The sequence below is a fragment of the Cavia porcellus genome, unplaced genomic scaffold (assembly GCF_034190915.1).
Source record: "Cavia porcellus strain 051 isolate PalLab524CR breed Dunkin Hartley unplaced genomic scaffold, mCavPor4.1 scaffold_19, whole genome shotgun sequence".
Lineage (NCBI taxonomy): Eukaryota > Metazoa > Chordata > Mammalia > Rodentia > Caviidae > Cavia > Cavia porcellus.
This window is the reverse complement of record NW_026947502.1, coordinates 13,823,087-13,849,100: the sequence shown is the minus strand read 5'-3', so window position 1 is coordinate 13,849,100 and position 26,014 is coordinate 13,823,087. Positions and strand designations below refer to the sequence as shown.

At 37.5% G+C, this 26,014-nt stretch overlaps 1 long non-coding RNA gene across 1 annotated transcript; it reads right to left on the bottom strand.

Moving 5' to 3' along the window:
- Positions 1–6,895: 6,895 nt before the first annotated feature.
- Positions 6,896–24,168, bottom strand: LOC134471598 (uncharacterized). The gene is made up of 3 exons (XR_010041075.1): positions 23,578–24,168; positions 19,765–19,854; positions 6,896–8,794 (listed from the first exon to the last, which is right to left on the bottom strand). It is a non-coding gene; the product is annotated as an uncharacterized LOC134471598 (long non-coding RNA).
- Positions 24,169–26,014: the final 1,846 nt, after the last annotated feature.

The window sequence follows — 26,014 nt, the reverse complement described above, 5'->3', positions numbered from 1 at the left end:
ATGTCTAAGTAGCTTATTTCTCTTCATAACTGAAGAGAAATATTATAAATATATAAATATATTGTGTAAATATAACAGCTTCTATTCATTAATTCATCAGTTGACAGATATTCGGGTTTTTTCCACTTCTAGCAGTTGCAAATACTGCTACTGTGAACGTTAGGTACAAGATTCTGAGTTCTTGTGTAAAGGTTTTCAATTCTTCTGGTATAAAACCAAGAGTGGATTTCATCTGTCATGTGGTGATTGTGTACTCAACTTCTTGAGGATGGCTGAATTATTTTGCAGTGCTGTACCATGTAACACATTCATCAGTGTGTGAGAGTTCCAATTTGTCTATATCTTCAGAAACACGTGCTGTTACCTGTCTTTTTTTATTATAGACATCTAGTTTCAGTTTTAATTTGTATTTCCACAAAAGCAATGATCTTATGTTTTTATGTGCTTAATGGCTATTTGTATATACTACTTATGGCTAAATATCTATGCATATTCTCTGTATGCTTTTATTTGTCTTTTATCCTTGAGTTGTAAAACTTCTTTAAATAATCTGAATAGTGGTCAATGACAATATATATGATTTTCAAATACAATATTTTCTTTTGTTCTTTCATAATAGTTGCTATTGAATCACAATAGTATTGGATTTTTGCAAGGATTTTTATTAGTACACCCTTGCAGCGTAAGATGTTTACAATTGTCTTAGGGTGTAGGTATTTATGCTTACCATATTTTGTTTTTTATTCCTCTTGATTGCTCTGGCTGATGTTTGGAGTATTATGTTGAGCGGGAGTGCTTCTAGTGGACATCTTTGTCTTGTTCTTGATTTTAGAGAGAAAAGTTTCAGATTTTTTTCCCCATTTAAAATGATATGCATGTCAGTTTGTTATAAATGGCTTTTATCAGATGGTGATAAGATTCTTTTATATCTATTTTCTTCAGTAATTTTTATCATGAGTGTTGAATTTGTCAAAAGCTTTTTCTGCAGCTATAATGTCCTTGCTTCTATTTATGCAGTGTACCACATTTATTGATTTGTATATATTTAACTCTCCTTGCATCCCTGGAATGAAACCCACTTGGTCATGATGTATGATCCTTTTGATGGTTTGTTGAATTCTGTTTACCAATATCTCACAGAGGATTTTTGCATCTATGTTTATTATACAGATTGGCCTGTGACTTTCTTTCTCAGCTGGATCTTAGCCTCGCTTTGGGATCAGAGTGATGCTGGCTTTCAGAAATGTGTTTGGAAGCACTCATTTCCTTTCAGTTTCATTAAAGGGTGCAAGGACTATTGAAATTATAACTTCCCTACTTCAATAGCAACGATTATATTATAATTCTCCTTGTGAATTCAACAGTGAGTCCATCAGGTCTTTTCTTGGTTGGTAGATATTTTAAAAAATTACTGCCTCAGCCTCATTGTTTGTTATTGAATTATTCAGAATTTTTATGTCTTCTTGGTCCAGTTTTGGTAATTCATATCAGTCTAGGAATATGTCAGTTTCTTTGAGGTTTTTCAGGTACAATTTTTTATAGTAGTTGCTATTTTCTGGATTTGAGTGTTGCTGATTGTGATTTAACCATTTTTATTTCTAGTTGCATTGCTGTGAAAGGTTTTTTCTCTCTTAAGTTTGGCTAAGTGCTTGTATCACTTATTCTTTCAAAGAGAACCAGCTCTTTGATTTGTTGAGTGTTGTTTGCTTTTAGAACTAGAAATGCTTTTAATTCAAGCTCTCTTAGCCTTTAAAGTTGTCCTGAGAATTCTGTAATCCAAATGGGTTTACTTTTATGGTGATTTTTTTTTTTTTACCTTTTCCCAACAGATTTTAAGATTCTGTCCCTTCGTTGGACATTGACCGAGATGTGTCGTGGGGAACTTTATTCACACATAAGTTGAAGTCATTCTCATACTTGGAAGGTTTTCTATTATGATTTCTGTAAACAAATGTTTTATTCCATGTGAATAAGAAGTCTTGTAATTTCTAATTCCACTGAGCCTTGGTTACTTTTCTTAGCATCTTCTAGAGGCTGTTGGATAAATTATTCTTGTTCATGCATCATCTTACAGTCTTCTCTGAGTGACTTGTCAAGATTTATTATTTTGTCCTAGATTTCAGAAGCCTTTTCTTCACATTGGTCACTTGTGTAATTTATGAATTCTATACAATTTATTTGCAGTATTTCTGTCTGACACTTTTTCGTGGAGTCTATTTCTTTGCTACATTTGTCATTTGTGCTTTGAACTGTTTTTGTCAGCTCGCTCTATGTTTTATTTCTCTCATATCCACAGTGAACAGTTTGTGTGATAGTTTCATTATCTTTTGGGCCATGTCTGCCTTGAAATCTCCATGTCTCTTTACCTCTTTTTAATCATCTCATAATACTCTGTAACTTGGGGGTTCCTTTCCATTGGTGTCCCCTGGATCATCTGCCTTAGGAGAGCTGTGAGCACTTAGGGGCTCTTCACTGTCTTGTTTTTCCATCTACATATATTTGGTTCTGGAGGGCTCAAATCAAGTCGAGTGAGGAGAGATTATAGCTCACATGAAGATGTTTCTAGTTTCCTTCCAGTGATCTGTTTGTGGCTGTATTTGTCCAGAGATCCCAATAGTCTTCACTGCTTTAGCTACTGAATTCAAATCATTTGAACCAGGTCACTGTATTTTTAGTGAATCTTTTCTGAGCCTTTCCAACACACTTTTTCTTCTAGTTGGCTATGCTAGAATTTCCCCCACATTTTGCATTTTGAAGTCACATTTGTCTATTATTTTCTTCTGTTGCTTGTGTGTTATGTGTCTTATTTTAGAAGCGTTGCTTAGCCTAAATTAAGAAAAAGATTTATACCTATGCTTTCTTTTAAGAGTTCTATAGTTTTAGCTCTTGGATTTAGATCTACCTGCCATGAATTAATCTTTAATAGGAGGCGAAGTACAGGTACGCGTTCATTTTTGTTTGAATGGATGGGGCTCAGAACTGGGCGTTAAAGAGACTCTTCCCCATTTGTCTTTGCATCCATATAAAAATCAATTGATCATTAATATGAAGTTTTGTTTTTGTACTAAAAATTCCATTTCTTTATTCTCTTTTCCATCCCTTGAATAGTACTGCATGGTCTCAGGTACTGTTAACTCATGTTTGAAAATAAAGGCAAATTACCATCATGATTGTAAACAGTGAATTTAATTTTATCCTGTTTTCAAGGCTGTTTGACTACTCTGGATTCCTTGCATTTCCACATGAATTTTCAGATTGGCTCTTGTCAATTTTTTCAAAGTGCATCAAATTTTCATAGAGACTATTGAATTCTGACAAATTTAAAGAATAGTGCCATTTTAAAAACATTAACTTTTCTTTTTTTATCAGTACCAGGGATCGAACTCATGACTGCCAGCTTGCAAGGCAGGCGCTTATGCCGCTGAGCTAAATCTTCAGCCAACATTAACTTTTCAACTGGGCAGGGAGGGAGGTTTCCCAAATTTTAGCCCACTTTGGACTCAGCAAGGTCTCCAAATAAAAACTAAGAAAGAAAGAAAGAAAGGTTTTGTGGCTGTGTATCTGTGTCTGAAGGCCCTGGTGCTGGTCAGTACCATAATTTAAAAAAAATATATATTTCCAAAACGTGACCATGATCTATCTTCTCATTTATTTAGCTCTGCAACTTTTTCCCACAATGTTATGCCATTTTAAACGTACCAGTCTTTTACCTCGTAGGTAAAATGTTTACTTAACCATTTGATTTTTGATACTTTGTAAATGGAATTGTTTTCTTAATGCTTAAAGACTTTTGAATTTTGATGCATACTTTATTATAGTTGGGTTTCTTGTAGTAATCTTACAGCATTGTAAAGTTGTTCAGAGCTACCCTCCTCTTTCCCCCAAGCATGCTTCTTTTACAGTGTAGTTGGAGCTCCTGCAGTGCAACTACAGAGAAGATTGTCTCTGCTCCTCCCCTTCTCTCTCTCATCTCGGTCGCTCTCTACATTTTCCATTTCCTACTCGGTACCTCATGTTAAAAATACTTTTCTCATGTATCTTTTAAATTCTTGATTTATTGTATTTCAAAATTATATTTTTAGGAGTTTCTTCAAGGGTTACAATTAACAACCTAGTTCATAAAAATCAAATTTTAATACAAATTTTTGATTGCATGTAAATATACTGCTCAATATCTTCTTCCTTTACGTTGTTACTGTTACATGAATTCAATTTATATATCTGTGTGCCCCCAAATACATATTTTATTTTGATGTTGTTTTGTGAAATTGTCTTTTAAATCATACTGAAAAAATGAGATATAAATAAAAAATTCTTTTGTATTATATTTATTTTCTGGTGTAGCTATCTTTACTGGTAACATTTTGTTGGTAATATTTATTTTATTGTGGGTAAATATTACTGTCTAATATACTTTCCTTTAAATCTGAAGAACTGTGTTTGAACAGTAAGTCTACTAATAATGAATTCTCCCAGATTTTATTTATCCTGTAATGTCATTTCTCTTTTAATTTTTAAACACAATTTTTCTGGATATGGAATTCTTAAATGACAGCCTTTTTCTTTCATGATCTTTTAAAATATCCAATTGTTTTCTTGCTTCTGTGGCTTCTGACAAAGGAATCTGCTGTTAATCTTACTGAAAATTCTTTGTATCAGATGTTGCTTCTCTTTAAGATTCTCTCACTGTCTTGATCTTTGTATAGTTTAATTATAACGTGTTTTGGGTTTTGATGAGACTCTCTTGATGTATTATCTGGAAGGTATATTTTCTTCCCTATACTGCTTGATTCTGATAAACTTCTTGAATACACAGATTAACATTTTAAAACCAAATTTAAGAATTTTTTTGCTATAATTAATTCAAATATTCTTTCTGACATGGTATTATTCTATTTTTTTGTTACTAATAAAACATTATTACAGACTTGGTAAGTTATTGTCTTAACTTTTTTGTCACTGAGGCACAATATCTGGTACTTGCCACTTAAAGAAGGAGACGTTGATTCTGGCTCATGATTAAAATTTATGGTCAGCAGACTAAAGCAGAAACAGGATGGCAGAGAGATAACATGAAGGAAAAGGTGCTCAACTCACAGCAGCCAAGGAGCAGAGAAAAGTGGGGAGCCAGGGAGAAAGACATGCTTTCCCAGATCATGCTCCCTTCCACTGGTCCCTTCTGACCAGGCTCCACCCACTAACGACACAGTTAGCTGTGAACTCGCTAGTGGATTAGGGCACCAGTGAGTGTGGCACCTCGTGATCCAATCACCTTTCAAAAGCCACATTTTATGAACAGGGGAAGCTTTTGAGGGACATTCTAGATCTAAAATATAACCATTTTTTTTTAAAAAAGCTGTTTATCTTGGTTCACAGTTCTGTTCCAAGGCCAAGGTGCTATATCTGGTGATAGGCTTCTTTTAGGGCAAATTCTGAGTTGACGCAGTAAATGACATAGCAAAGAAAAGAGCATATGATGTCTGTCTGTCTGTTTCTCTGTCTCTCTTTCTCTCTGTGTGTCTCACCTTGTAAAACCTCCACTGTTCAGTCATAGGCGATTAAGTCTTATGATCTTATTGAAGCCTACTTATCTTCCAAAAGCCTAACCACTAAACATCATAGATTATGTTTTTGCTCACTTGCTATCCCACAATAGGAAGTAATCTCTAATAAAAATTTTTTGAGAACACAAGTCATATTCAAACCATGTTTGTGATTTTCTATGTTTTCTTTCTTGTGGAATCCCAACTCACATTTTTTTGTTTGGTATATTTGATATATTTGTCATCATTTTCTGACAGTCTGTTTATTTCTTCTCATTACTTACCCTTTCTGCTGCTCAGACAACATAATCTGAATTGAGCTAAATTCAAATTCACTGTTATTTTCTTTTACCTGCCCAAATTAGGCATTGAGTTCTCTAGCCAACTTTTCATTTCAGGTATTATACTTTCCACTCTAGCAGTCAGACTACATAATTTTTTATTAAGTTCTGTCTCTGTGCTAATACTCTCTATTAGTGCCATTGTTCCCTTACTTTATTTTGGTTATTTAAATGTGGCACCCTTTCTTCTTTACAGTATGTTTAAAATATTCAAGTTAAAGTCTTTATAGTAAATCCAACGTCTGAGTTTTTTTTTCAGACAGTTTCTATTGATTTTCTAGTATCTATTAATGGGCCATGATTTCTTGTTTCTTAACATGTCCCATAATTTTTAGTTGCAAACTAGACATTTCATTTTATCATAGTGCTAGAGATCAAATTTAGGGCTTTTCACATGCTAGACAAATTGTCTACCACTAAATTACAGCCCGGACTTGAAAACTTGACATTTAAAGTAATTCAATGAGTCAATTTTGAAAATTGAATTCTTCCCACTCAGGATTTGTTGTTCCTGTTGTTAACTTCATGATTTAAAAACTAATTCAATAAAAGCACTGTTGTGGACAACTACTCATGTCACTGCCCATATAGTGGATAATTGGATAATTGGATAAATATTTCCTTAATTAGAATAAAGGCAATTTTATGTATGTGTTGATCATGCCTTCAACAACCAGCCAGCAGCTGACAAAGTGCCTTAATTTTCATTTCTCACTTGTATAGAACTTCAAGTTCAGTCTAAATACTAAACTAATTTATAGATTCAATGTGATTCCCATCAAACTACCAATGATTTTTCATGATAAAAGTAGAAAACGCAACCCTAAAATTCACATGAAACTACTAAAGACCCAGAATTTTTAAAGCATTTCTGAACAAAACAAAATAAAAAAAAATTATGTAGGCATCACAATACTTGTCTTCAAAACATATTACAAAGCTACAGTAAGTCAGTAACTAAATCAGCATGACATACTGGCATAAAAACAAACATAGACCAATGAAACAGAATAAAAGAACTCAGAAATTATTCTACATTCATACAGGTGAGGGATTGTTTTAAAAAGGTGCCAACAACATTCAGTGGATAAACAAATAGTATTGAAAAAACTGAATATGCATACATAGAAGAATGAAACTGAATTTGTGCTTCCCATTATGTACAAAAACCAACTCAAAATGGGTCAAAGACTTAAATGTTAACAATGCAATTGTAAGAAAACAGGGAAAACACTTCAAGACATTGATGTAGGCAACAATTTTTTTATACAGAATCCTAAGAATAGGGAACTAAAGAACAAGTAAATGGCATTATATCAAGTTAAACAATTTCAGTACAGCAATAGAAATAACAGCATTAAGAGAAAACCTATAGAACTGGTGAAATATTTGGAAACATTTCAAATACTCAACAACACATTTCTATCCTGAATGCACTAGAAACTCAAAAAACTGAACACCAAGATAAACAAACATATAAAAAACCAACAGTCCAATTTAAAAATTGTTCAAAAACCAAAAGGTATATTCACAAGGGAAGGTATAAAAATGGATAATGCTCAATTTCAGTAATCATCAGAGAAATACAAATCAAAATCATAAGGAAGTATCATTTTACCTCTATGAGAATGGCCATTATAAAAGAAGAAAAAATAAATGCTGGTAAAGATGGGAAAAAAGGAAACTTTTTTATAGTACAGGTATAAATGTAAAGTAGTACAGCTATTATGGAAAAAAGTATGGAAATTCCTCAAAAAACTAAAAATACAACTATCATATGATCCAGAAATTTTACTGCTTGGTACTATTCTAAAGGAGATGAAATTATTATACCAAAAAAGACTTACATTCCTATGTTTATTGTAGCAATATTCATTCATAGTAGTCAAAATATAGAATCAATCCAAATGTACTTAAGTGGATAAATATAAAGTGTGGTATATTTATACAATGAGATACTATTTAGCCATAAAAATAATGAAATTCTTCATTTGCAGTTACATGGATGGTGATTATATTACATGTAACAAGCCAAACATAGAGAGATAACCCCCACATGTCCTCACTCATTTATGGAAACCGACAAGTCTAACTTACAGAAAAATGAAATGCAATTGTAGTCATTAGAGACTGAGAAGCTCATAAAGGGGATGGAGAGAAATTCAATAGGAGACAAGAAAACAGAATGGATACATTCTCTGGATTCTCCTTAGGCACAGCAGGGTAACTATTGGTTTAAACAATCTGATACATTTCATAATGATTAGCAGAGAATGAAATTTCTAAGAAATAATGATGATTAATTGTTGAAGAGACAAAAACACCTATCACCCTGATTTGATGAGTGCACGATGCATATATGCACAAATCATGTACAAATATTATGTCTAAGAAACAACAATATAGTGTTAAAAGAATTTGGGTCCTTTGCTGGTGTCTCTAGAACACATAAAATCCTGATAATGCACATAGATTTCTAGATTACAAGAAACATGTCAGACCTTTTCAAAGTTCTTATTGACATCTCATTTTCCAAATTTTCTTCTCCTGCTTTGTGCATCCTCTGTTGTCTACTCCACCTGTTATCCACTCTCAGGGAGTTAGAAGGTTTAACAATGCCTCTAGAGTCAGACCTTGCTACTCTTCTACTTTGAAACTTGGCAAATTTTGTGCCTGATGCATTTTGAAAAGAAACGTTTGCCCCATAATCATTTGTTTACTACTGGACCTGCAACATCTGTCAGTGTTGATTATCTTGTGACTCAGTAACGTTTCCAACTGAAACAGTCTGATGTTCATTGTTCTTGGTACTTGCTGCAGCTCCTGGAGCCAATTCACAAGCCAGTTCCTGGAGCCGCTTTCAACAAATGTCCCCAGGAAAAGGACTCTTCACACAGCAAGTAGTTGGTCCTGGTAAAGAAAGATAATCTCCTAGATAAGGTCTATTAAGGAATCATAAGACACTAAAGACAATTCTTCGGGAATGAGGGTGGGTTGGAAGAGGTTCCAGCTCCATTCTGTGTCCTTCAGTCAGACTACTGGTTTTCCTTGAATGTGGGATGGTGGTTTCCATGGTTCCTGAACTACCAAAGCATTGAGTGCGCCAGTATGGTACAGAAACAAGGCAACTTAATGTGCTGTAATGCTCTCTGTCGAGATGCAATTTTTAAAAACTGCTCTCTAGATTGCTGTAACAATTTAATTTCTAGGCTTCTAAAAGTTGACTTTAACAACCTTTGCCAAATTTTTGTGTGTAGGGGAGATAAGTTATGAAAGTCTTTTGCCAAAAGTTTCCCAAAGTATTATAATTATGATTACTATTACTATTGAGATTGGGGTCTCTATAAGCTGCCCACGCTGGTCTCAAATTCCTGAGTTCAAGTCATCCTCCCATTTCTATCTACCAAACGCTTACTCTGTAGACACAGGTGACCACACTGACTAACTTTTGGAAGTCTAATTTAATACTCTCTCTAAACCCATGAAGCACAATAAGTGATGATCATTTTACAAATTATTAAGCTAATATTTGAGATTAAGTGGCCTGTTCTGACAGTTAGTAAAGTGATGGGGTTCAAAATCTGGTTTACTCAACTTTCAAGCTTGTACCCAACACCAAATTATTAACAGATGTAAGATGACAGAAAACAAATGTCTTAAACCTTGCTCATCTTCTCCTGGAATCACACCTCAGGAAATGTAGTAAATTACTCTATTACTTCTCTTCCTAAATTGGAGGAATCTGAAGATTCCATATACAAGAATATCACTATCTTGGAAAACTGATGCTATCTACATAAGGAGCAGTAAACTAGAAGATGATATCTGATGGCACCCCTAGAAAACTGCCCGGAAAGCCTAAACTACTTTGCCCTTCTTGGAGGAGTTTCTCTTACATGTAAGAAGGATGTCGCTTTTGTGGCTGAGTTTCCTAGTAAAGTTTTTAGCCTACATGCCTGTCGAATCACTCAGGGGCCATTTTGTGCCAAATTTGTGCCATTTGCCCTCTTCCATCTCCACGATTAGATGAAAACAAGAGCCAGTACTATGCCAATTTGAAGAATAACATTCAGCCTCCAGAAGGATTGTTTTGTTACTTCTGTCACCAGAGAATGTGGAAATATGGAGCTCCATTTTTCAAGTGAGCCATGGAAATAGAACTAACAAGCTGTCCCAGATTTACTCATATGAAAACAATAACACATTCTGTGACTTGGAGGTCTGGAGGTTTATGTTGGCACCAACTGGAATGCTAATGTGCAAAGAATCTGGTCTCTCCTCTCAACACTAACAAACACCAGTCATTTCCTACTGATTGGTTTTAACCTAACAAGCATTTTCTTGAGCCCAAAAGAATATTTCGTTTTACAGTATTTAGATTATGTTGATTACTCACTTAAGAGCCCTAAGTTGGTCAATGAAGAACAGATTGCTTCAACTTGTTAGAGACCCTCTCCACCCACTTATAGCCACTACCATCATCACCACCCAGGATTAATACTCATAAAGAGTATAAGATATCATAGGAAACAAGATCTAGAGCTTTCTTAAATGCCTCATGAACTTTGAGCAACAAAAATTCCTTAGAGCATACAATGACGACTATACACATGCACTGCTATGTAACTGGCCTACTTGTAGAACTGCATTTTCATTGTGGGGCTTTGAGTTCATCCAAAGCTTATTTATAAATGAAAAATCCCCTTTGAATGGCAGATCTTGGTTCTGAATGGCAGATACCTGGTGTTTTGGCCTTATGTGTTATAGAATGTATCTCAGTTCAGGAACTCTGAACTTTTCGACAACTAATTTTAAATTTTGTCTGGTCTTCGACATTTGCTATGTATAGATGAAGCTGGGCCATCATTTCTGGAAGATCATAATCTTGTGAGGAGATTCCTACAGATGGCATGCAGTAATATGGACCAAACCCTAGGACCAAGATTGTTATGAAATGACACTGATTCTTCAGGATGTGTAGGCCTGCTACTTTACAAAGTGTTTTTTAAAGCCAATATATCTATTTCATAGTAGTATGCAAAAAGATATTAAAATAGACAGTAAATAGGTAAATTAAAATATGCAATTTATGGGCCATTTTAAGTATCAATGAATAAAATAAAGTTATAACTGAAAAAATACTCAAGCTTTCATTTTTATGTGCTGCCACACATTGACTATGCTTAAAAATACCGCTGTTTTCTTTGTAATTAATTTTCTTCAGTTCAACTTACGTTGTAGTCCACCACTGAAGGGGCAGTTCGTGTGATGTGTAGTAGGCTAGGCTAGGTGAGATTCTTAAGATTTTATTGTGCCATGAGGAGCGAAACAAACAGCTCAAATCTTTATATCCTAGAATGGATTCTGGTAATAGTACTGTAAAAAGGGTTCTACTAACACAGACTAAGGTTTGTGGTCCTTTGGAGCAGAGAGCAAATGAGGAAGGTGGCAGAGGAGGAATCAGAAGAAGCCTCTGGGAGAAGATCAGGGATCAGACTGGAAAGAAAAGTGGAAGGTCAAGCATTGTAAGAAAAAAATGACAAGATCTTCAAAGGCATTAAGCAGCATAATATAAAAGCATGACTGTGAACTTCGCAGCTGATGGTGATACGATATGTAATTAGGGAGATGATAATGGGCCTAAAGATGTTATAGAATGACTGGTCTCCAGAGGTCTTGTGTTTCCTGAAAATAAGTCTTTTCCAAGAAGCCAGGGGAAATTGTGTGAACCGAGCAGTGATACGATCAGGCTGTTTTAGATGGAAGCCTTGCTGCACCCAGGGGGATGAATTTAAGATAGAAACAGAAAAATGTGGGGTGCAATGTATTTGTTAGGGTGAGAGGTAGTAAAGGCCAGTGCTTTGGAAGAAGTGATTCCAGCACAGAGAAAAGGACTGGATCAAGGAAAATATCTAAGCCTGAACAATTAACACTTAGTAGTTGACCAGATATTGTGAGAAGGGAGAGCTAGAGAAAGGATGGAAAAATGAGGACCATGAACTAAGAGAGATTATAGAGAAGAAGTAACACTGAACCAGCAGGTGTACTGAGTGTGAGGTACAGAGGGACACATCTGCTAAGTTTCCGAGAATGGACTAAGGATAATTAAAATCACGTGAATCTCCCACGAGACATGTACAGAAAATTAGAATACTTGGTATTTTGCAATTACAAACATTTAGAATGTTATAACATGAAAGACTGACTTGCTTGAAAGGATAAGTGTCCACATATGCACGCATGTGTGCACACACACCCAAAACAAATTTATTTATCATTTCAGGGATCACAGAACTTGGTTGAAGCCTTCTATGAAAAGCAAGAATAGTGCCCTATGGCCAGAGGTAGAGAGTACTGGATTATAGTTTCTGGCTCAGAAATCAAGCTTCGTCTCCTCTAGATGGCCCTGGAAAGTTCACCTGATCTTGAAATAGGTAAAAAGAAATAAAGTTTAGTAATCACCATTCTTCCTCAGTTTTGGGGTTGACAGTAATTCTAGAAAATTGAGAACCACTAACCAGGAAAAACTGCCTCTCTTAGTCTAATTTTCTTGCCTTCCCATCACACTGCCAAGGGCTCAGCTCAGTTGATGATGCACAATGACAAATCCACCCTCCAATTACGTGCAATAATCAGGTGCTTTCTAAGTTCTTGCCTAACGTGTGCTTGGCATAGAACAATTTTTCCAAGGAAGTTTTATACCCTATAGTTCTACTGTAGTTTATGTCTTGCAATGTATGGGGGTGTGGCAGGTGCTAAGGCAGAGAAAAGATAGATGTGTCTCAGTTAAAGTATTTCAGGTCCTCTGCATGTCCAGCACAGGGTGAGAGAGCCAGAAGATCTGCCTCTGCCTGCTGTGCACCGCCACCAAAAGGTCATGTCCTACAGGCAGCCAGTGTGGGCAGAGAGAACAAGCAGATCCACCTTCACCTTCAGGGAGCTGCCACCAGAAGGCTCCTTCCTGCAGGCGGCCAGCAGGAGCAGGGACACACAGCCAGGTAAGCCCTGTGTAGCCACAGGCCACCATTGGAGGCCCTTGGTTCCCTCAGGCAGCCACCACCCACTCGCAGAATCAGACAAACACACCCCTGTGTGTCTTCCATTATTGTGGGAGTCCCAGTATGGACACACAGGCTGAGAGAAGCAGCTCCAATTGCACGCACTCCTGATCATCAGCGAAGCCACAGTATAGCTGCATAGGTCTGGAGAAGCCCACTCCATACCCTGCTATTTCCCTATAAATCTGGAATTGGAAAAATCCGGGTGCTTGTCCCATCCCCCTACATTGACTAGGGGAAGCCAACATGGAAAGTGCTTGGAGCCCCACAACCAGCTTGCTGGGAGGAACCCAGGAGAATGTCAAGACGAAGGAGCAAAAGGCAATCTCAGACCTTAGCCCACACAGAACAAGTCTGGGAGATAAAGTCATGGAAGAAAACAGAAGTCACACACCTGACTCTGAGAGGACAACAACTGAAGTAAGGAAACAATTTGCATGAGATTGTTAAAGTAGTCAAATCAGAAATAATGTCTCAGGTAAAAGAAGAAATCACGAACATACTGAAAGAATTGTTCAGCAGGTCTAAAGAAGACATCAACAATAAAGAGGAGCATAGGAAAATGATGGAAACCTTGAATGAATGTAGAAAGGAATAAATGCATGAAACAAATTCAAAGAGATACAGGAATTTAAAAATTCAATCGAAAGCTGGCAAAACCACTTGAAAGAGATTGAAGATAGACTTTCAAATCTTGAAGACAGGATTGCAGCTAGTGATCATGAAAGGAAAGATCTCTTAAAAATAACACAGAATCAGGAAATACAATGGCTGTAAGATGAGGAAAAGAAGCAAAATTTAAGTGATAGGTATCAAAGAAGAAGCAGGGGTCAACAAAATGGAATTAGAAGGATATTCACAGAAGTAATAGAAGAAAAGTTTCCAAACATAGGAAATGGATTTGGCATGCAGATAAGTGAGGCATATAGGACTCCAACTAGCCATAACCAAAGTAAATCTACATCCTGACATATAATAATCAAGATCCCAGAAATTCAGCACAAGAACAGAATATTAAAAGCTGTTAGAGAAAAGAAACAGATCACCTATAAAGGAAAACCAATCAGAATCACAGCAGACTTATCGACACAAACCATCAAGAAGAGTTTGGAGTAAAGTGTTTCAAACCCTGAAAGAAAACAACTTCCAACTCAGATTGATCTCACCAGCAAGACTATCTTTCAAAATTGATGGAAAAATAAGATACTTCCATGATAAAGAACAACTGAAGGAATTCATGACTACCAAACCAACCCTACAGAAAGTGCGAGAGGATATTCTAGAGAGAGATGAAGATGACCATGGTTCCAGGAACAGCAGCAGAGGAGGGTCACCAAACAAGACAGGCAATTGAATGAGGTAGAAAAGTGGAAGGTCAACAAAGGACAGCAGGGCAGAGACAAACCCATGTATGCTGGTTGTAACCATTAATGTAGACAGCCTCAAGTCAGCAATAAAAAGAAACACAGGGAGAGTGAATCAAGAAACAAGATCCACTGATATACTGCATAGAAGAAACATTTAACTGGAAAGGAAATTTATAGACTGAAAATCAAAGGAGAGAAAACAATTGTTCCATGTGACAGGAGATAAAAAAAAAAAAAAAAGCCAAGAGTAACTTGCCCATCAACCACAGAATGGTAAGAAAGATAGATTTTCATGCAGTGGAAACCTACCCAGCTATAAAATAGAATGATCTCAAGGCTACTGTAGGTAAATGGACACAGCCGGAGATCATGTTCATGGCAAAACAGGTTGAACTCACACGAGTGAACTCTAGTATAACAAACAGAAGGAGTTAATGGGATCCAAAATCAAAATAGCTAATGTAAGAGCAAAGGGGAGGAAATACCTGGGAGGGAAAAGTGGAAACTACTGTCAGTTTCTTATTGTCTTATCTTGAACTCTTGCATTGTTTACACAATGTTGTTGGGTTTGGCTTTGTTCTGTTAGATTTTATGCTGTCAGATGGTAGGGGCTATTTTGAATATAACAGGATATATTATGGTAATCATGGTTTCCTATTACATTGAAGTCTTATAATGCTTTCATTCATTTGATTGGTTTTATTCTGTTTGATTTTATTATGTATGATGGTATGAACAGCTATTTTGAAGAAAACAAGATATTATGGTAGTCATTGCTGATTTACTATCATCTTGTTTTGAAGTCCTACCAGGCTTTTGTTCTTCTGTTTTGATTGGTTCTATCCTGTTGTGTTTTGAGTTTATTATGTGTGATGGAATAGACACATTTTTTGAGGAAAATGAGGTATAATATTAGCCACTGTTCATTCCCTGTTACTCGATTTTGAAGTCCTGTAATACTTTCATTCTTTTGAATGGTTTTACACTATTTTGTTATGTTTGCTATTATTGTGTGAAGGTACGCTCAACTATTTCAAAGAAAAGAGACATTATGGTAGACATTGTTCTGTTAATGTCTGGTTGTGAAGTGCTGTGTTGCTTGCATTGTTCTGTTCCGATTTGCTTTATTCTCTTTAAAATAAAAAATAAAGTATTTCAGGATTTAGCTCTCATCAATGGCTAGCCCATTTTCTATCTATGTCTACTTTACTTTATATCCAAAGATCCACTAGAAACATATCCAAACAGCAGAAGAGTATAATATTTTACTATTTTTATTAAAATTTTGTAGTTTTGGAATCAAAAAGGGAGAGGTCAAGTTTCTTGGAGCTTTTGATTGATGAATCTTGATCTCTTTTGCTACTTTTGTTGGCGTCTATAGCCTTTGTTTTAAGAAAACACAGCTGTTTTAAATGTATATTAATATCCCTGAAAAACTCACCAGGATAAAGGGACTCAAGTTATCAAACACCTACCATAAATTAAGAATACACTATGTATAATTTCTTTAATATTCACAGAAAACTTAGTTTTTGAAAAAAAAGATGAGAAATGTTCACATCATCAAAAAAGCTCAATAACCCAGCACTGTTAGTTACCATTTTTTTTTAAATAAAAGAAAGAGAAAAGGAAAGGAAAGAAAGAATAAAGTAGGGGAAAGAATAGTCACTATTGAGCATTTATCTTGTACAGGCTTTGTGGTAACCACTCTCCAATCATGGGCATATTAACGCTCACTACCTCACCCTAGGATACAGATTTTTCCTACTGACCCCAGAGATGAAAATATAATTCCCAGAGGACGGCCTAGAGTCATGTGGCTTTCTGGTGGTAGTCTTGGAATGTGAAGAGAGAGATGATTGGTGCATGTGCACATCTGTGTGGGGTGGCTGAGATACTAGTGTGTTCTCAGATCCTCTTCTAAATCCAAAGGAGCGAATGTTACAAATCATGGAAAGCATCCATCATCCATCTACTGCTGTCTGCCTTTGAGCACATGTTTTTGCATTATTGACATGCTATGGACTTAAATGTGATCCTGAATTAGATATTGTCCTTTCCAGCAGTGGTTATAATTTGGAAAAAGTCACTACCATCCTGTCATTCCAGAGGTTCCCACACTAACAGCCAGCACATGGGAGATGGACGAACAGAAACAGGGAGCACAGTAGCCTTAACAAGCTGAATAAGGCAGATCATGCTCCTTTTCTGGCTCTCAAATTTCTATTAACTCCTGCTGGCAAGGAAATAATGTCCAAGATTCTCAGCAAAACACACCAGGTAGGGCTTTTGACCCACTGTCTCTTTTGACTCTCATTGCCTTCTTCTCCTCGTCTCTCCCTGCCTATGCACGGGTCACTCTGTTACACAATATTGCTGGGCAGCCTCCAAACGTGGGCTCGTTCCTTTGAAGGCTATAACGCATGCTGTTCCCTCTGCCTGGCATGCAAATTTGTGTAACTGGAGAGAACTGGGTTTTTTGGCACGCCATTCCTAGAGCAAGTTCCTTTCTCTCTGATAGTTCTTTATGTATCTGTTTGCTGTTATTTTTGTCTAACTCTGTAAATCTGGCACATTGCTTGGCATGCAATAGGAGCTAAGTGGATGTTGAGTAAAGGGATGCAGAATAAACATTACTGTGTTAACCAGGCACTTGTAATAGGCTTTACACAGAACCAAGCCAAAAGTAGAAGAATTACAATGTCAATTTCTATAATCTTCAGTTTAGTTTCATGAGATAGACTGAAAATAACTAAATTTGTGTACAAACATTTCATCTATTAAGTGTATTCTCGAGGGTAAGTTTTGCTGAAGGACTCACACCAGTGAAGTAGGCAGATTTCATTGTAGGTATTATTTATATTTTGTTTAGAGAAAGTGTCAGACAAATCAACAAAACAAGATATTCTTAGATTAAGAGAGAACTGTGAAAAAACTGAAGGAGAATAGAAAGATAAACTATGGTACTAAGAACGGAATTGTTTCACTTGAAAACTTTCATGTTGAATATTAACTACTAATATGGTGGTATTTGGAGATGGCAGCCTGTGAGAAGTAATTAGATTTAAACGAGATCCTTAGGTTGAGATTCCTATGATGGGACTAGTAACCTTAACAGAAGAGGCACCAAGAGCATGTTCAGTCTCCAAGACTCTACACGTATACACACAAAAGAGGACACAATGATTGCCACTTGCAGGAAAAGAAGAGGGCACATCCCAGAACCTGATTATATCAGATTTCCATTCCCTAAATAGGTGATAAAATAAATTGTTACTGTGTAATTTACATAGCCTGTGGTGTTTTGTTAAGATAGCCCATTTTAAAACACCATTGGAGGCTGCCAGTTTTGACTAGATGGTGGAGGAGGGTTGCTGTAAAGCTGATATGAGTGAAGATTTGACTGTTGAGAAATAAAGACAAAAGAAAATTGAGGAAAATGGAACAAATGCTTGAGCAGTATGGGTGTGTGAGGAAGGCTGTCCCTTTGTAAAATTATGACACAGTCAAGATGAGACATCAATTTCTTCCTCCTTGGTTCTCATGCCCCCAAATTCTGCTAATCACACCTCATGCCTAGGGATCCTGCCAGTCACTTTCTTTGCCTTTGGAGCCGTTCATGCGGTCCCATACTTCTCTGAAAGCCGTCTGAGTCTGAGATTTTCTTCACTGCCTTTCACCATTAAACCTTGCCTTTCATGCATCTCATTTCGCCCATAACTGATATCTGCTAATATACCTAACGGGGTACATTATCTCTTCCAGCTAACAGCTGCATTTCACAGGGACCTACTAGAAGCAATTTGCTTTCAATACATGGCAAATATGATGGGAATTCAGATACTGTGGGAGCTAATGAGAGGGTATTTTAGAGCAAACAGATCTATAGCACTCAAACAACACAGCACACCTAATTATATGTTTCTTTCTAGAGCTGAATTTTCCTGTATACAGAAATTATGGACTTCCTGGAATAAATTCTAAATTGACACACAAGAAAAAGCTAAATATTTCTACTTTAATTCAAAACATTCTGAGAAAGTGATTTAAATTGTGATTCAGCGCAATACTGACTATAGTTACAGACGACTGTACTCCAGTACATTTATATTAGCTCTAGGCTGAATAATTCCTTGTTAAAGGTTTTTAGATTAGAATCTTAAGTTTTAAATGTCGAACCACACAAAGAAATTGCTGAAACTTTCTTAAGCAGCTAAAATCCACCTCCCAATTTACAAGAAATTTGGCCAAGGAAGATATTAAATAGAGTGGTATCACTAGTCAGACTTAATGAAATGCAAGCACAGAGACAGTACTGATCAAAAAGAAAATTAGAATAAATCAATATTAAAATATTTAAATTTATAATAATGTGTTCAAAACACAGTCCCAAAGAACATTATCATTGGAAGTGAGAAACCACTGCTAAATCACTTACAATCTTTTCTGAGCAACCGTCCTCCATTTCAACTCATTAGGCTAATATTAGCTTCTAGTGTAATAGAGTAATTTTAACTGTACTATACGCAAATTACTCTAGTTCTCTGACAAGATTTAGTAATAATCCTTTTGGTAGACTTTTAGCAATTGCTACAATGCTAGAAAAAGAATGAGGCATTTAGACATAAGATGTTGTCAGGAAGTCAGTAGATTATATTTATCCAGAGGGCAGTGATAAACATTCTCCTTTTAAGTTGGCTGGGTTCAGTGGCTATCATCCAACAAGTTCTATAAAAAGGAAATAGTTTACCATTTCTGAAATGAACTCATCAGTCCAGGTCTTGTAGAGTACAGTGTCACCAGCTATAGACCCATTTCACAGATCTTTGATTTTTACTGAGTTAGTTGCTGGAAGGATAAACTTCAAGTACTAACCTAGACATATGCATAGCACAAATGCACACCACAAACATATGCGACTTTGAATTTTAAGGTTAATTTCTGCAATACAGTATAGAGCAAATATATAGTTTTTTAATGCTCAAAAAATGACCAGCCTCTAGCTTTCCTGTGTAGAAAAATAGAGCAGTTATAGATATCTGGAAGGTTTCTGTGAGGATTAAACAAGGAATTTCATATAAAGCACTTGATCCAGTACTTGCTGCCTGGTAAAGATTGGTAGATGACAGGTGTTATTATGACTATTAATGTTGTTAACCACAAGGTAAATATAGGAGGCTCAACATTTGAACAAGAATGCCAGGCTCAAAGGCCTTTACACACATTTTTACATTTAAACCTTAAAATCACTTGTCATGATAGGTAGACAAACACCCTCATTAGAGCTCACGGGGAGGGTAGACTCAGCAAGAACAAGCTATTTGTTTAAAACCTATAGTTAGAAACACAACCTAGATTTCCTATATCCTAGTGGCCCATACTGTCTTTATTGCTTTTAATTCTTAAAATGGAGACATGCACCTACCCTTTAATTCCTGCAATATTAGTATCTCACCTTGTATCAGGCACTGTCCTTACAGAGGCCACAGCAAAAGCAAGACGGATGAGATTCTCTCGGTTCTAAACTTTTTCTGTGAGTTCTGGGCTAGAGGATGGAGACAGAGCAATGGTTTTAATAAAAGAGTTATCTAGTATTATGGGTTAACCTGTATTCTCTCCCAAAGTCATAAATTGAATTCCTAAACACCAATTATTTTAAAATATGATTTTATTTGGAGATAGCACCTTGAGGTGATTAAGTTAATGGGGTTATTTTGGAGGGCTTTAGGACAAACTGCTTTCCTGATAATAAAAGGAAATTTGGATATAGGGAAAAACAGCAAGTTTGCCAGTATAAAGAAAAAAACCTTGTGAGTACACAGTGAGAAGCTGTCCATCCATAAGCCAAGGAGGGAGCCCTTCAGGTGAAACCAAGCTGTTGGCTGCTGCCTTGATCTTAGAGCTCTAGCCTCCAGAGCTGAGAAAACAATTTCTGTCATGTAAGCTATCTGGTCTGTTTTGTCATGGCAGTTGTGGAAAACCAGTACATCAGGTAAGAGAGGGTGATATATACTGTGGGAACATGCCAAGGGTGTACAGGTGTGTGGGGGCCACGTTGACATACCCAAGAAAGCGATGAACAGATCTCATTGGGAGAAGAAAACTTAAGTTTTGAAAGAAGTAGGGAATTAGTGATAAAGACATTGGGGAAAGGGCTTTTCATAGAAGGTACCATCCCCAGAGGTGGGGGGCCAGGCATGGTGAGGAATAACAATTGAGAGGCGTGTGGCTGGAGGACAATGAGCAGGGGGTGCGGTAGGGGACGCTGGAGGGAGAGGGAGGGACTGGCTGGAAATCCTTGTAGGCCACTGTGTCACGATTGCTTCTCTGCAGTAATTGAAGAACCAACTGCTGGGTTCCAAAACACATAACATAGCTCAATAGGTTTTAAGAGCATTATATTGTCTTCTGTAGTAAGAATAAACATAGGCTATATGAACAATTCCAGCAACAGATGACAGCAAATTCAAACTCGAGTGCTTGGCATGTGGCTGGTTGTAAAATTCAGATTCTGGATCTGTTGTGAGGGTGAAGCCAACAAGATTTCCTGTTGACTGGGATGGAATATGGAATACGACACTGGGTAGAGGGCGTGAGCAAAAGAAAGGATGTGGTAGCTAGCAGCTGATGTGGAGAAAGCTGAGAGTAAACTTACAGAGAGAAATCAAGAACTGATCAGGAATACAAATGGAGATGATAAATCCAAAGTCTCCTACTGGAGGCTGATGTGAGAACACGACACTGGGTGCCGGGCTAGAATTGTAAGTGTCCTTAAAGATAAGATGGAAAGAAAGACTGTGGCCTAGGGGACCCGTGGGTGAAGAAATCAGGAGAAGAGGAAGAGTCAGCAAGGAGGTTGGAGAGAAACAACATCTAGTTGTTCCCAGATATGCAGAAGGAAACGTTCGATCCACTGTCAGATTTTGCCAGGAAATCCAGGAATTTAAATATTAGACGTTGGCCTGTTTAGCATGGAAACCACTGGTGACCTGAAAAACAGAAATTTCCTTGTGTTCTTAGGGAAGAGAGCCTCACAGGAGTGGAAGAAAGAAATGAATGAAATGAATAGAAGCAATTTCTTCCAGGAGCTGTGCTGCCTATGGGAGTGATGTGAAAGGAGGCAGAACTGGTGGGGGAGTAAGGGTCAAGATTCAATATCTTCTTTAAGAATTGTTCAGGAGAAAATGGGAAAAACATACAGATTTTTCTGTTTCCATCCAGGGAGAGGGGGAAGGAATAAAGAAAACACAGTGAGGATCACATGAACTGTTAATCAATGGTTAAGGGGAAAGGATCAGGCTAGAAGATGAATGTGCTTATTTGGCAGCAAAAGTAGCTGCCTAACACACTGTCATAAGGGCAAAGTAAGTTCATTCAGGCTGGGGGACATTTTCTCCACTAACTTCGAGCTGAATGGTGAGAGTATAGAGTAAAAAAGAAATGGATTTTAATCCAAATTGGTGGTTTAACCAAGGCTAAGGATTCAGGGATGTATCTTAATTATGATTATCTGATTATTATGGTTCATAATAATAAGGGAAAGAAGAGAGGACCTGAGGTTGCAAGAGTTAGAAAACATTTTAGAATCAGGGAAGTGGAACTGTGGTATGGTAGAAAGATGTGGTACTTGGGAAGGAAGCTGGAGAATTAGATGAGAGGAGAGAGGAGCAGAATTGAAGGAAATTGAAATAAGGCTGTGCTTAGTCACTGCCAATTATGTTTAACATATGACGAAAGTAAGAATGGCCGAGCTTCGGTGGTTGGTAGACAGTGTCACTGGAGAAACGGAGAACACAGTATTGAGAATTCATTGCTTTGGAAGAGTCATCTGTGTGCATGTTGAAGTGATAAAGTTCTCATTCATTCAAATATTTATGTGCCACTTATTATGTTCTCAGTAGATGAGGACTCTATTGGGGACCAGGCTCACAAAACCGAGCAGCAGAGTCACTGTTAAAGCCAGCTGTCCCTATTGGAATTTAGAAGCTGATGTTAGATTGGCCTGTACCTATACTTAGCGAAATGGAAAACCAGAAAGGGAAAAACAAGCTTGGAGAAGTTAACTTTGAAATTTCTTTCGTATCCAAATAAGCGATTCATCCAGAACAATAATAAAAAAAAACTTTCGCTAAACATCTTTCACTGCCTGTTTAAAAATTATTATCATTTGGCCTCCTCAGTTGCTTACATTCATTCATTGTGTTGATAAGTATGTTTCCTGGGACTCTACACACTCCAAAATCTGAAGAGTAAGCAAAAATAGTGCTTCTGCTTAAACCCTTCACAGTTTATAGCCACATTTACATAACATTAAATAAGTCAACAAAGGCATCATTAGCTCCCATTAAAATATGAGCAAAGAAATTTAAACGAACAAGACAGGCTAATTGGTAAGTAATGTTGTGTATCAAAAATTATGACTGTAAGACAGCCCAGTTAATGAGAAGCCCCACAATCATGTTTACTACATATTTAAAAATTAGATGAAGGTGAATAAAACAGCAAAGAAGATTTCCCTTTCATGGATGCTATTCTGTTTTCCTGTGAAAAACTATTAAGGATTATTTTAGCCATCTATCTTGACAAACGATCTCCTTTATAATTTATATACTTTTTACTACTTTATTCTCTTTTGATGCTAAACAGGGAAGCTATGGCAGTGTAGAGGGCAAAGATGTAGCTCTTGAGTAATCCTGGTGAGCAGGTCCTTTTTCCATCTCAGGCCTTGGCTGGGAGACAACCTCTCTTCCTTTCCTTTCTCGATGAAAGCTGAAGACAAACCCTGGCCAAGCTGGCTCTTCTAACTAGCCGCGTGGTTGCATGGCAGTGACCGGTCTTCCTGTCTTCTGCCTATCAGGCTGCAACTAAAAACTGCTGGGCTTCTCTCCCAATCAACCAAATTAGAAGCATGGGGAGGGGTATTTGTGTTTTAGAAAAGCTTTTCTTAATTCAAAGGGGCAGCCAAAGTTGGAAAGATAGTCCTAGTCCTCCAGTTAGTACAAAAACAGCTAATATTTAAGTAACTGCTGTATGCTAGGCTTTCTAATAGGAATTTAGAGCACCTGTTTTATACTTTTATTCTTGATTTTCTATAACTGCAAACATTTGCTGTTTTCAGAGACTATGTAGAAAAGGTAACACACTTCACTCCAAGGAATATCTCCTAATGGTTATATGAGGTTAGAAAAAAAAAAAACATTTCGTAGGATAGTGTCTTAGTTATTTGCTGCCCACCATCCAGAGTTAAAGGAGGAGAGGTTTGACTCACCATTTGTAGTAGTTTTAGTCTGTAGCCAGCAGGGTGGTGTGGCAGGCAGGAAACAGGGAACAATGGAACCTAAGGGATTTATATCCTTTGTTGTGGTCAGGGTTTCCAAGGAAATAGATTTAATACAGGATATGTAATTTATAGGAATATTTTATAATATTAACCCCAAAAAGTCAAATGCAGACAAGTGCAAGAGATCTGCCTACTCATTAGAGACCCAAAGAATCCAGCTGAGGACCTCGAGCCCATGGCAGTATCTTCCACAATTCCAACAGGAGGCCTAGAGTCCACTACAATGTGCCGGGCAAGTCCGTGTCCAGGATCTGCACTGGGAAGGCCCAGAAGTCAGTGGTGGAAGCCAGGAATCCTGAAAGTCTCTACCCGTATGGTGAAGGATGTGTGAGGCTAAGGACCTGCACTGGAACCAGGAAGTGATGATGAAGGGAAGGGCCTGAGCTCCCCTGGAAAGAACCACAGCCTTCCGTAGCAACCGTGAGGACCCGAGCTCTCCTGGCAATGTGAACTGACTTCCTATCTGGAAAGCCAGCACAACAAGCTTCTCCGGGAGAATCAACAGTGCAGTAACTACCCTTTCCGTTCTCCTTTTATAGTGTTGGCAAGGCTCCTCAGGTAGGCCTTCCACAGCCGGAGCCACACTGATTCAGGTCAGCTGAGTGTTACAAGCTGAGCATTCCTTTATCCACACCCCTCCAGGCCACACCCACACGAACCCAGCTCTTCCCACCAGGCTTCACCTCCCAATACCACAGGCAGCTGTGAACTTATCAGTGGACTAATTCACATGAGTATCAAACACCCACGAGTCAGTCACCTTCACAAGCCCCACCTGTGAGCATGTGAGGCTTTGGGGAGACATATAGGTGTAAACCATAAGAGAGAAAATATAAAAGGGGTATCTCCCTGGTATCCTTCGGGTGATTCTGAAATGTCTGAAGGTTGAACTGGTTTTAAAGCATGTTATTTTAGCACCTTATGGGTGGCATGTGCAGAGCAGAAGCTGTCTTGGCCTTGCTGTGCAGTATGGGGTCCTCTCCGTATGAATTCTCTGTCCTCCTCTCTCTTCCCCCCTGTCTCTCTCCTCCGTCTCTCCCACTTCTCTCCCTTCCCCTGACTCCCTCTCTCTCTGCATTCATGACAGTGTCTGTCCCTATTGAGAGAAGTTGTTTTCAAAGTTTTTAAGATGGAAACAGTACTAATTCTTTGAAAGCAGGTGACATTATATATTTCTCCCCCCAGCAAAGTCTACACTAATTGATAAAAGAGCTGATACTTTTTAATAGAATCTGAGAATGACCTACTCCAGGCTGCTTCCTAGGCTGTCTCCATTGCCCGTCTAGCTCACAGAGCTGCCCTGGTCAACAGAGTCTCCATGCTTGAGACTCTCTATGGGGAAAATAAAAGCACAATATTATGGGAATTAAAATGCTCATTGTAAAACAGATCTTGTTGTCTCTCAAACTCTCAGAAGTTAAGGATTCATAAAGAGTTTTCAACAATGTGTTCACTGTAGGAAGAAACCTTTGTCATGTCACTGGAGTGCTCCTTTTCATCCTTCAGAAGGATGAACTCATGGGCTTCGGCAGGACAGAGCCTTATGTGTGTACTCCTAAGGTGTGACTTCTTTTAAGGGCTCCAAGTTACAACATTCTACCACCCTCCAAATTTTCCTGAATTTCACCTTTTCCAAAGTGGTTTCCTGTGATGAGGACAGTTTTCTGCCAGGTCCACCACCTCTTTCTCCTTTTATTTAAATTGCTTCAGGAATTTGAAATCCTTATAAATATTTTAGTTTATTCATTGGGTCATCTCACAGATGCAGCCTGAAACATACACCACTCTGCACACCAAGCCTGGTGCTGAGAATGCAGTAGTGAGTGAAACAGTCATTGTCTTTGCTCCGGTGATGCTTATGTCCCCTGGAGAAAGAGCCTTTCGTATGGTTGAGTAGACTATCATGTTCTTGAAATTTTGATAATGATTATAGTCACATCTGGGGGATATGGGGGATATATGTAGGAGAAGGCCTCAACCAATGTGTGATGTTAGATAGAGTTTAGGAATAGAGTTCCTTAAGCAGGAATGGAATGCAGCTGGGTGAAGAGAAGGGACAGAATCTATAGCAGTGGCCATAGCCAGTACAAGGACCCTGGTGGGAAAGAACACTACAACTGCCATGAATTGAGAATCAGGTGGGAGAATATTGTGGTTGGTGTACAATGAGTCACAAGGAGAGAGTCAGAACTGAGAGCTAAGAAGAGCCATGTGCAAGAAGTGTTCATTTCATTTTAATTACATCGGGAAGTCTTTGAAGATATTTTTGCAAGCAAGCAGTAACCATACTCGAATATGGATTTTTAAAAAAAAAATATTCACCCTGCCTCAGTGTATAAAGAAGATTGGTAACAACTAATGATGA